The following is a 10,495-nucleotide window of genomic DNA, read 5'->3' as shown; positions in this document are numbered from 1 at the left end:
TGTATCAATAACATCGACGCTGGCAAATTTTCATATCCTGTATTGATTTGATTGATGTCTTTTTGATATTTGAAAAAACTAAACAAATCAATAATAAAAGAAAAAAATAGTCATAATAATGATGATGATGATGATGATGATGATGGTAATGATAATAATAAACAACAACAACCAAAAATAGAAACAAAAGGTAATAAAAACATTGCAGAACAGGACTGAAAATACTGTCTCATTAATCTTTATGGACAGATATGTCTATATTTCTGACAAGGTTAGTGTGTCGGTGGTGGTGGTGGTGGTGGTGGTGGTGGTGGTGGCGGTGGTGGTGGTGGTGGAGTCGTGCAGTGTTGGTGGGGGTAGGGGGTAACTGGAGAGTACGCGGCACAAGTATTAAATGTGGTGAGTGGGTGTGTCGCGGATAATGATGGTGATGTCAATGGTGATTGGTAGTGATGCCTCTTGGTGATGGCACTGATGATGTTGGTGATGATGATGATGTCGGTGGTTATAATGATGATGATGATGGTAATGAGGATATGTTGTTGTTGTTGTTGGTGGTGGTGATGATGATGCTTGCAGATATGTTGTTGATGATGGTGTTTGGTGATGCTGATAAGTTTTGGGAGTGATGGTTCTAAAGAAGAAGATATGTTGGTATCGATGGTGACAACAACGTTGGTGGTGATGATGATGATGATGATGTCAGGATAGTGACTGTGATGGTATTTGATGGTAGCACTGACTGTTGTTGTTGTTGTTGTCAGCAGCGGCGACGACTACTGCTGCATTATAAAATCAACAAAGAGCAGTTATAAACAAAATTATTTGTTGCTATCGGCCTGGATTGTATAATGTAGGCAAGGAGGATATTGTAGGAGACATCATCATCATCATCATCGTTTAACATCCGTTTTCCATGCTAGCATGGGTTGGACGGTTTTGACTGAGGGCTGGCAACCATATGGCTGCACCAGGCTTCAGTCTTGATCTGGCTGAGTTTCTACCACTCTGAGAGTGTAGTGGGTGCTTTTTACGTGCCACCTGCACGGAGGCCAGTCAGGCGGTACTGGCAATGACCTCGCTCGAATCTTTTACACGTGCCACCGACACAGGTGCCAGTGAAGCGACGTTGGTAATGATCATGCTCGAATGGTGCCGTTTCTATGTGCCACGGGTACGGAAGCTAGTTGGCTGCTCTGGCAACAATCACAACGATCACACTTGGATGGTGTTCTTTGCACCCTACTAGCACAGGCATAAGTGCTGGTAACGATCATACTCGAATAGCCGCTATGTCAACGATCACACTCGTATGGGGCTCTTTGCACCCCGCTAGCACGGATGCCAGTCACCGAAATGATTTTGATTTTGATTTGATTACACTTGCCACAAGAGGTCTTCGCAAAACAAGTAAAGACTCTGGAAATGGCAATAATGATATCTATGATGAAGATAACAACATTGGCTTGTGATTATTATTGTTTAATTCCAGGTCAGCATCGACAGAGCTGAGTCCAGTCAAGCTGTGACCATGTCACTTTCTGGGGTGCTGTCTAGAAATACATTATCTGTGTCCCTGTTTTTCTTCTTGTAAGATGGGTGTGTGTACGTGTGGATAAAATTTAAGATTTTGCTGTTATTTCTAGCAGGTTGAATAACCATGTAATGGTGATGGTATTTTAGTAGTATTAGTGATGGTAGTAGTTGTAGTGGAGGTGGTGGTGGTGGTGGTTGTTACTGTGCAAGGAGAAAGCTTGCTGAGATGATTGTAGATGACAGTACCTGGTCGCGTCTGCTAGGTTGATGTAGAGGTGTGTGTGTGTGGGGGGGGGGGTTAACTATGAAGTGGAACTACTTGGAAATGGCGACTGGCTGAGGGTATTTTATTTGGTCTGTAGCTCAGACAAAATCCCGAGAACAAAACAAAACAAAACGGAAAGAAACAATGCTGCTGCCGATCTGTTTGTAGATTACTGTTGTCTTTGAACATCAGAGAGAGAAACTTGAAGACGGTTCAACAGCCTCTGCATAATGGCAACAGCAGCGGTGTGATAACAATGAAAGTAGAGAGTGATGGTGAGAGGAAGATCCATTTGTGGTGGTGGTGGTGGTGGTGGTGGTGGTTTAATTGGAAATGTATGTATGTATGTAGAGCAATGGTATGATGTAATGCATTAAGACGAAGAATTAATAGCAGTTTACATAAGAATGAATGAGTGCAGTGTGTGTGTGTGGTGGGGGGGGGAGTCGTAGAAAGAGAGGTAGTGAGAGGAAGACTTAATGGGAAGAGACGTAGTGACACTGATGGCGAAGGTGGTGGTGGTGGGGGGAGCGGAAGCAGGCACAGAGCAAGTGCAAAACAGTGGTAGATGTAATAGTTATAGTTTAGCAAAGGAAGACAAGTGTAGTGAGTAAATATAAGATGATGTTTGGTGATGATGATGATGATGATGGTGAGAGTGGCAGGATTAGTTTATATGTAGGTTGATGGTGGCAGCGCCAGTGGTTGGTAGTGGTAGTAGAAAGTGAGAGTATGTCGTAAGATGCCGATACAGTATATAGCAAGGGGTACAAATTGAGAATCGCTGTTGTGAAGCATCCATCAAGCCTTGCTGGCATTCATTCATTCAGTTGGATAACTGCATGAAATCTGGATTAGTATGGATTTTGTTATATAGTTACCGACATGCATGACAAAGTACAAACACTTTACCATATGCGTGCATTTTAATACATTAATATCTATGCGTGCAAATCAATTCACATATAAACACAATGGACTCAGTCACACCAATTTTGAGCTGTGAGTGTTCTAGTTGTCGAATGAATGAAACTACTTACTCATCAAATTACATAGCGTTGCACATGGCCTAGTGGTTAGAGCAGCGGACTCGCGATCGAGGGATCGCGGGTTCGAATCTCAGGCCGGTCGATGTGTGTGTTTATGAGCGAAACACCGAAGCTCCACGCGACTCTGACAGAAGGTAATGGCGAAACCTCTGCTGACTCTTTCGCCACAACTTTCTCTCACTCTTTCCTCCTGCATCTTGCAGCTCACCTGCGACAGTCTGGCGTCCCGTCCAGGTGGGGAACCTATACGCCAAGAAACCGGGAAACCGGCCCTTATGAGCCAGGCATGGCTCGAGAAGGAACAACCACCACACACACATTTGCGATTGTAATGTAACTTATTCAAATGAAATCACAGCTCTGTTGGGTGACAAGGCTGGTCCTTTGAAACATTTAATTCAGTAGGTTTCCATGCATTGCCTACCAACCCAATTTCTAGCACATCATTTGTCTTGACATGTGGCTATTGAGAAAAAATTTGCCCATTGTGTCATTCAGTAGGATCAACCCAGAGACCATATGATTACAGAGTCATCTCCATCACGTTGAGTATGGTGCTTTCGATAATGTTTACAACAATAGTGCTGCTTCTGAATTTTATTTGAATTTATTCCTACGTCAATGTCAACATCAAAATAAAAATTCAAATTCAAAAGGAAATTGTAGTTAAGACACCTGTGCCGGTGACAGCACCGTCCGAACGTGGCAGATGCTAGCGTTGCCTAACTGGCATCCGTGTTGGTGACACGTAAAAGCACCAACCAATCATGGCTGTTTGCCAGCCTGCTCTGGCTCCTGTGCTGGTGGCGCATAAAAAACACCCACTACACTCATGGAGTGGTTGCTGTTAGGAAGGGCATCCAGCTGTAGAAACACTGCCAAATCAGACTAGAGCCTGGTGTAGCCTCCATGGCTTCTAGACACCAGTCGAACCGTCCAACACATGCTAGCATGGAAAACGGACGTTAAATGATAATGATGTATGCATGGTCAGAGCATACTAGCAAATGGTTTTTACACTATTTTGCATAAAGTTATGGACTGGTGATTCAGTTCGCTTCCTATTTGGTTCAAGTACATGATGTTGCCAAGTGAAACATCTATGTCCATCTCTCTTCTATGGGATTTGGGGTGACTTGCCTCACCTGTCTATGACTTTCAAGTGTTTTAACACCTGTCACTTTGAGAGAGTCCTCTCCACTATATTAAATTGCAGTCTACCAGCAAATAAGTAAAGCACATATATTATGTGTTTGATGATGTTTACAAAACTAGCACTGCTTCTAATTCATATTTGAATATGTGTGTGTGTGTATATATAAAGAAATTTTTATAATTATGAGTATATTTATAATTAGGGTTAATCAAATTTTTGCTGAACCCTAATTATAATTATACTCAAAATTAAAAAAATTTCTTGTTTAAGTTTACCGATAATGGTTTTTTTAACATACCGAACTACTTGCTAAAATTATATTATATATATATATATATATATATATATAATATATATATATATAGGTGCAGGAGTGACTGTAGTAAGAAGCTTGCTTCCCAACCACATGGTTCTGGGTTCAGTCCCACTGTATGGCACCTTGGGCAAGTGTCTTCTACTATAGTCTTGGGCTGGCCAAAGCCTTGTGAGTGGATTTGGTAGATGGAAACTGAAAGAAGTTTGTATGTATATATATATATGTGTGTGTATCTGTGTTCATCCCCCATCACCACTTGACAACTGTTGTGGGTGTGTTTACATCTTCATAACTTACCAGTTCAGCAAAAGTGACCAATAGAATAAGTACCAGGCATAAAAAATAAGTATTGGGTGTCAATTCATTCAACTAAAAGCTCAAGGTGGTACCCCAGCATGGCCACAGACTAATGACAAATCGGTAAAAGATAAGATATAGATATATATATATTGGCATGTTATGCTTTTTGTCCCGCAGGGTTTCCAACAATCACCCTCCTCACCAGGCAAGGCTGGTGGGGTTGCCAGTTTAGTTGCTGACAACCCAACCAAGCAACAGGTTGTATTGGGTTACATGTTACCAGCAGCACTCGAGAGCGACCTGACATGAAGGTATGCTGGCAAAACAGTGCTTCTCTAAATAAAAACCTTTCCTGTCATTGTGGCACAAAGCAAAGCAGGCTTTGCAGTCCACCCAAGAAAACATATAGTAAATGATCCACAGGTACTCAAGCACACTGAGTCCTCAACTTGTTCCATTTACCAAAAGGTCTGCATGGCACCAGCAGGCCTCAAGACACATATTCTATAGAACATGATTAACACTTTATTTCACTGAACACACATTTGTCATTCACAACAAGAGAATCCATCATATATATATATATATATATTATTTTGTACTGGTTTCAGTTACTGCATTAATTTACTACCCCCAGAAAGATGTAAAGACAGTATTAACCTAAACAGTATTACAACTTAGTTACAAGCACTTGGTCTTGATAGTTAATTAATATCCATCTTTAATGAGTGAGCAAAATCGGTAGCTGTTGCTCATTTTTCATAAATAGTTCTAAACTACTTTCTCTCTCTCTCTTTTTCTCCCTCTCTCTTTCTTTCTCTCGCTCTCACTCACTCAATGGTAGAACACACAAAATACTCCTGATGAGCTGGTAATGTCCAGGTAAAACTTGTCTCTTTATTTTTTGCTCTATTCTGCAGAAAGGCCTCTATGGTTTTAACCACAGCATCTACTTCACAGCAGGATTAGATGTATGCTTTTGAAACTACCATATATTAACTTATACATAACTTAAAATATATAATACAAGATAAAGTAATGGTTGGGTGGCAGGGTCATTTTATAGCAAGAAAGTGATAGCAGCTGTAAAGACTGTGTAAATGTAGGCTGATGGCGATGCTGATAGGCTGTTTGCTGCAACAAGGAATTTCATGACCAAGTTTATATCTAAAATTAGCTGCTTCAGCAGTCACAGGTTCTTGCTGTTCTCTATTAAGTATTGGTTCAATAACTTCAAGTATTGGGACTGATTATTTGATTTTACTTGTTTCAGTATGATTTATTGACTGGGTGCTTATTTTATAGACTTGGGTGACAAAGTGGCAGTGGGTTCTTATCAACCTCAATATCAGAGCATTCAATTGTTTGTCTTGTCCAACCAAATCCCTACTTGAGATATTAATTTATAAATGACTATTTTGTTTTCCTTCCCACACAGACGTGTGTCAGTAACGCAGTTCTCTGGCTCAATCAGCTTGAACCTTGAATTACAGTTACAATACTGAACACACACTGAGTGAGAAAAACAGAAAGAGAGAGGCAGAGGAGGGAGAGAGAAGGAGGTGTTGATCCTAGTATTAGATTGACATCGTTTATTGACTTCATCTTGATCCCAAAAGGATGAGAGGTAGGATTGGTCTTGGCAAGATTTGAATACAACAGACCAATCTATCTGGCTCACTAATGAGCCTGCCAATTTACTGCCATAAATAATCAAATAAGTCGGACTGGGATTTGAACTCTCATCATAAATGAACTTAACTAATTACAGCATATCATCTGTAGCTTGTCCACTGCTCAGTTGATTCTGGCATTCACCCAGTATTGCATTTTATTATAAAGATTACTATTTAACATTATGCTTACTTAGTTTTGTTAATATTTATCTAACATCACTTTCCTCCATGAAATTTCTTCCCCTGGGGTGGGGGCAGAAAATATCAAAGTGCCGGACAATTCAAATCAGTCAGATGTTTTATTTATTGTATTTAGTTGAATGGCTTTGTGTTCAGTTTCAAATCTCTCTAGAGGTTGGTAGGTGCAACCGACTATATTAGTATTTTATATGTGTGTGTACATACACACATATGTATACACACACATACTGATGGTAGTTTCAGTTGGTAAAAATCAATAATGGTAGAGATATAGTGGCTGAATGGTCAAGGGATTGAACTCATTCATTCATTCATAGGTCACACCAGATTCACTGCTAGTATTTTACGGGCACGACCTTGTAGTTAAGAAGTTTACTTCAAACTTCTCATAATTCTGGGTTTGAACCAACAGCATTGCACCTTGAGCAAGTGTCTTCGACTATGGCTTCAGATTAAGCAATACCTTGTGAGTGGAATTTGGTTGAGAGAAACTGTGCAGAAGCCCATTATATGTGGTTCAAAACCATAGGAGTGGCTGTGTGGTAAGTAGCTTGTTTACCAACCACATGGTTCCGGGTTCAGTCCCACTGCGTGGCACCTTGGGCAAGTGTCTTCTTCTATAGCCTCGGGCCGACCTAAGCCTTGTGAGTGGATTTGGTAGACGGAAACTGAAAGAAGCCCATCGTATATATGTATATATATGTATGCGTGTGTGTGTTTGTTGTGTGTCTGTGTTTGTCCCCCTAGCATTGCTTGACAACCGATTCTGGTGTGTTTGTGTCTCCGTTACTTAGCGGTTTGGCAAAAGAGACTGATAGAATAAGTACTGGGCTTACAAAAGAATAAGTCCCGGGTTCAAGTTGTTCAATTAAAGGCGGTGCTCCAGCATGGCTACAGTCAAATGATTGAAGCAAGTAAAAGAGTATACAATGTTTATGACACAGTCAGGCCTTCTTCATGAGTAATGAGGAACACATGATGAAAGCTGGATGCCTTTTACCTCATTCAAAGCAGGCAATGTATCTTTTCCGTCTTTCATTGAAGCATTGCTGCAAAGCTATTCTCTGTAAATAGGTGTCATGGGGAGGTTTGGCTCACTTGATTGCATTGTTGAAGACAGCAAGATTTCCATATGAACGAAGAGTGTTTTATGGCGTTGTGGTGTTGAACTTCAAATCGTGAGATGACAGCACTGCAGGCTGGTGCAGGAAGAAAGGGTTGCAGCCCTGGGTCAAGGATGAACTTTTCTCTGTCGCTTTCTTCATTTGCATCACTGAATGAAAATGATGGTTATGTGGATGTCATGGAGAATTCAGATAGGCAGCAATAAAGTCAATATAAATGTAGGTTGATGGTGATGTTGGTAGTTGGTAGTGATTCAGAGTTTATATTGTTTGCTCTGATGAGAAATTTTGTATGTTGTGAAGTTTGTGTCTAGAATTAGCTGCTTCAGCAGTCACAACTTCTTGCTGCCCTATATCAATTATGGTTCAATCTCTTCAAGTATTGGAACAACATTTAATGTCATTGATAAATTATTTCTTTTATCTTTTATATCCTTCTACTGGAACCACCCTATATTTTACAGGGCATTACTAGTTTGTGTGTGTGTGTGTACTTGATAAAAATCATTGTTTTTATTCACATTAAAATATAGTAGAAATGTTGACTTTTGGTAAAGGAAAGACAAATTGTACTTTATAGAATTATAGAATCAAGCATAATACCTCTCATATCCAAGGATTCTGAAATTAGAACCATCATCATCATCATTGACGTCATTGTCATCATCATCAATCTCCTGACACTACTGTCTCAATTTCTTGGACTCATTGTCAATTACCCAGTCTCCATGGTGTATTAGTGACTGGGATCACAGCATTCCTGCTGAACAGGATGCTAGTCATTTGCAGAACCTCATACTCTTTTATATACTCTTTTACTTGTTTCAGTCATCTGACTGGCCATGCTGGAGCACCGCCTTTAGTCAAGCAAATCGACCGCAAGACTTAATGGTTGTAAGCCTTGTACTTATTCTATCGGTCTCTTTTGCCGAACCGCTAAGTTACGGAGACGTAAACACCCCAGCATCAGCTGTGAAGCAATGTTGGGGGCACAAACAGAGACACACAAAAATATACACACACATACATATATACGATGGGCTTTTTTTCAGTTTCTGTCTACAAAATCCACTCACAAGGCTTTGGTCGGCTCGAGAATACAGCAGAAGACACTTGCCCAAGCTGCCACGCAGTGGGACTGAACCCGGAACCATGCGGTTCATAAGCAAGCTACTAACCACTGAGCCACTCTGTTTATGATATCCACTCTCCTCTTTTAATTCTATTTAGAAATCAACAAGCAAGTCTCAACATAGTTGGTTAACCTATGAAAAAAAACCAAAAAAAAAAAAAGCCATTCCATACTCAAATCAAACCCTGCCACCTTCACTAACAAAAGGATGTATTGGATAACGTAGCATTAGATATGCCTAAGAAGACAAGAGGGTCATGACTGGCTCGAATATTTTTTATCCTAGGCCAACTTGATGGGCACTGACCTGAACCAAACAGCAACAGCACCAACAAATTTCACTCTGTTGTTCATTCTCCTATTTTTTTTTTTCTCTCTTTACTCTTTTACTCTTTTACTTGTTTCAATCATTTGACTGTGGCCATGCTGGAGCACCGCCTTTAATCGAGGAACTCGACCCCCAGACTTATTCTTTGGTAGCCTAGTACTTATTCTATCGGCCTCTTTTGCCGAACCGCTAAGTTACGGGGACGTGAACACACCAGCATCGGTTGTCAAGCGATGTTGGAGGGACAAACACAGACACACAAACATATATATATATATATATACACATATATACGACGGACTTCTTTCAGTTTCCGTCTACCAAATCCACTCACAAGGCTTTGGTCGGCCCGAGGCTATAGTAGAAGACACTTGCCCAAGATGCCACGCAGTTGGACTGAACCCGGAACCATGTAGTTGGTAATCAAGCTACTTACCACACAGCCACTCCTGTGCCTATCTGTATCTGTTGACTATAGATCTATGTTGGATTATCACTGTCCAAATGACCATGGGCTGATACTTGTATGTGTGATTCGGCTTGGTTTTTACGATTGGATACCTTTCCTATTGCCAACCACTTTGGCACACACTTTGTGTGTGTAGTGTATGTGATTGTGTGTGTGTGTATTTTGTGCTACCAGGATTAGAGAGATAGTCTGGCTTACCAATCACCTGTAGAAGGGGTTCTGCTGTGACAACAGCTTGGGATTGGTGTGACTTGTACACAGTACACTGTTTGTAGACCTGAGAGAGGAATGGGAAAAAAAGTGATTGTAGTGGAAAGTTTCTGGAATGAGTGTCTGAGAGGGTGGGTAAGAATGTAAGTATAACTTAGACTCAGTAACCTGGGGTATGTACATCTGTTTAAGGTGACTGAAGTGAGAAATAGGAGAGAGGGTCATGACATAACACAAGAACCATGACTGATATCAGAAGTCATCATGACATTTATCTCCATGACCAGCCATGATAATGAGGTATCTATCAATCATTGTTGAAATAGTTTGCACACACACACACACGGTTAAGAAGATTGTTTCCAGATTCTGTGGCACTGGATTTGAACTCTGCCATACACTTTGGGCAATGTCTCATGTAGTCTCATGTTAGCTAATACTTTGTGAATAGAGTTTAGAAGGCAGAAATTTCTGTTGTTCCATAACGTAGTGACTAAAAAGTAGAGAATGATAAAATAAGTGCTGGGGATTGTATGATTAGTTAAATTATAACCCCTAAAGATGGTACTCAAACACTGCCTCAGTTCAGTGACTGAAATCCAGTGAAAGAGTATGTATGTATTTGTGTGTGTGTGAATGTATATATATGTATATATATATATATATACACACACACACACATATATATATGTATGTATATATAAAATATCAAACATTATTATCAGGTTAGAAA

Source organism: Octopus sinensis, linkage group LG8 (assembly GCF_006345805.1).
Source record: "Octopus sinensis linkage group LG8, ASM634580v1, whole genome shotgun sequence".
Classification (NCBI taxonomy): Eukaryota; Metazoa; Mollusca; class Cephalopoda; order Octopoda; family Octopodidae; genus Octopus; species Octopus sinensis.
The sequence above is the reverse complement of the archived record's forward strand: the minus strand, read 5'-3'. Positions refer to the sequence as shown.